The sequence below is a fragment of the Teleopsis dalmanni genome, chromosome 1 (assembly GCF_002237135.1).
Source record: "Teleopsis dalmanni isolate 2A chromosome 1, ASM223713v2, whole genome shotgun sequence".
NCBI lineage: Eukaryota > Metazoa > Arthropoda > Insecta > Diptera > Diopsidae > Teleopsis > Teleopsis dalmanni.
Genome location: NC_051846.1, coordinates 134,847,353 through 134,849,630, shown reverse-complemented (window position 1 = coordinate 134,849,630; position 2,278 = coordinate 134,847,353).

Genomic DNA, 2,278 nt, shown 5'->3' with positions numbered 1-2,278 from the left:
TTAAATTTCATTTCTATTTGCATTGCAATAAAATGCATTGTTTAATATACTTACAAAAACTAAGGACTCCTCCACTACATTATTATTAGCGGCGTTTGACCCTATAATTTTATGGATCCTTTCGAAGTGCTTCCATTCTGGTCGGCTGCCTCCGGAAGGACCCATTTCCTTTTTCTCTGCTCTGTAAAAAATCATAAGAGGTCAATACCTGTATCTTTGTTGCAGGTTATTTATTTTAGTGTGGACTTTCTGCGCACTAAATCTTCCACCTAGTTCCTCAGAAATTTTTTTGTAAATGTGCGCATTGCGCTTACATTTCTGAAAATCACCGATATTTTCCTCCCACAGTTGTAGGAGGAAAATCTCATCCTGTTCCGACCAAGCGTGGCGCTTCAGCTTATTAATTTCAGTCATCTAAATTCAAAAGAAAAATAAAATATATAAAAAAAATATAAAATATATAAAAATACAACGAGTACTTACATTTACTAATGTTTTCAAATATGTGTTCTTTTTACACTTTGACAACTGACAACCAAATAACAGCTTGAAATTTGTTCCAATTTTTGTTTCGTTTCATTTGCATATGCAGCAGCTAGTGCCAAGATAGCAACGATGCTGGGAGGTCCAAACCGGAATTGGAACACAAAATTTTTCTAAGTTTACTAATTTGTCAATATTAGCTAAATTGAAGCTTTTTCTTGAAATAAGAAATATGATTTAGATAGAAAATTCAATAATATTTCATTTGGTATATACCTTATAATTGCATGTTGCGCAATATATATTATATATATCATAAATAACATATATATCATCGCGTGCAAAAGCCCGATGGCAATAAAGACATTTTTCCTTTAAAGACAAATATATCACCTTTCCAAAAAATCAAAATGCTCTTGAAGAAAGAGTCCGTGACGAAGTCTGGCTTTATTCTTCTTTTGCCATGACTTAGGAATTTTTTTAAGTTTCCTATTTTTACTAATACCCATTATTTTATCAGAACTTGTCTGGATTTTTTTGTGTTTACGGGAACTCTTTATAAGTGTCCCTGGAGTTATGGGATCAGTTAATTCTTGGATATAATTATTTTTAATTAATTTAACAATTGAATTATTGAAACTTTGAATGCCTCGAATAAATCTTCCAAGTTTCTGAGGTTTACATACAAAAACATTGTATTTAATATTTTTAAAATATCTCTCTATGGGTCCATTACTCACTCGAGTGTTTGAATGATCTATATGAATACCGATAATATTAGACCACATAGGAAGAAATGCCATATATTTATTTAAAATCAAATTTGCCATTTTTGGACAATATAATTCATTTCTTTCAATATTATTGCATTTAATAGTAGCTTCTGTATAGTTTTTAAAATACTTTATAAATTCAATTCTAAAAGGACTGCCTTCACAAATAGAAGCCAAGGTATCAGAAGTTTCTTCAAAAGTTGGAAGTTCATTAAATTCATCTGAATTAAAGTTGAAGTCAAAATCTGAACATTCCGTCATGTCTTTTAATTTAGACAAACTCTCAACTGCCTCCTTTACTTTGGGTGTGTTATTTTTGCAGCATAAAATAACGCATAGTTTCTCAAACCATTCCTTGCAGTCCTTTAGGGTACATAAATTGAAAACTATTCCCATAGATTCTCTTAAGAATTTTCTTAAATTATTAACCTTAAGCGAATTAGTTTTATCTACTGCATTGTCTAAATCTTTACAAATAATTTTGCAGTAGTGGCTAACACAAAATTGTATAGCAACAAAATTCAATTTTTTTGGATTATTCACAAAAGCATATGAATGGTTTAAATATTCTAAAGCCTAATCCATTCCATTGAAAACCTTCAAAATTGCCCCAATTATTGCCAAACTAACATCTGTTACAATTCTGCGACAAATGGGCCATGACAGATTTTTACTTTTACAATATTGTTTTAAATGTTGCAAAAATTGTGCAATGTCTGTTATCGAGTGATTCGATGAAACCGCATCGGCTATTGAGAAAACAATTTTTTTCTCAGAAATATGACCGACTAAGGAATATAATAATATTCTATTGGTATCGAATGGTTACTTACGAATAATACCACCTGTTGCATCTATGCGAATAGTATGTTTCATTTTTTTCAATAAGGAATTTTCGTTTTGAGCAATAGGTGAATTTGGGAGAAATCCCATAAATAAACTTCAAATTTTTTTGACAAATATTGTATGAAGTCTCAAGGGATCGAATATTGTGTCAATAAAGGGATCGGAGTGTAAGTCAT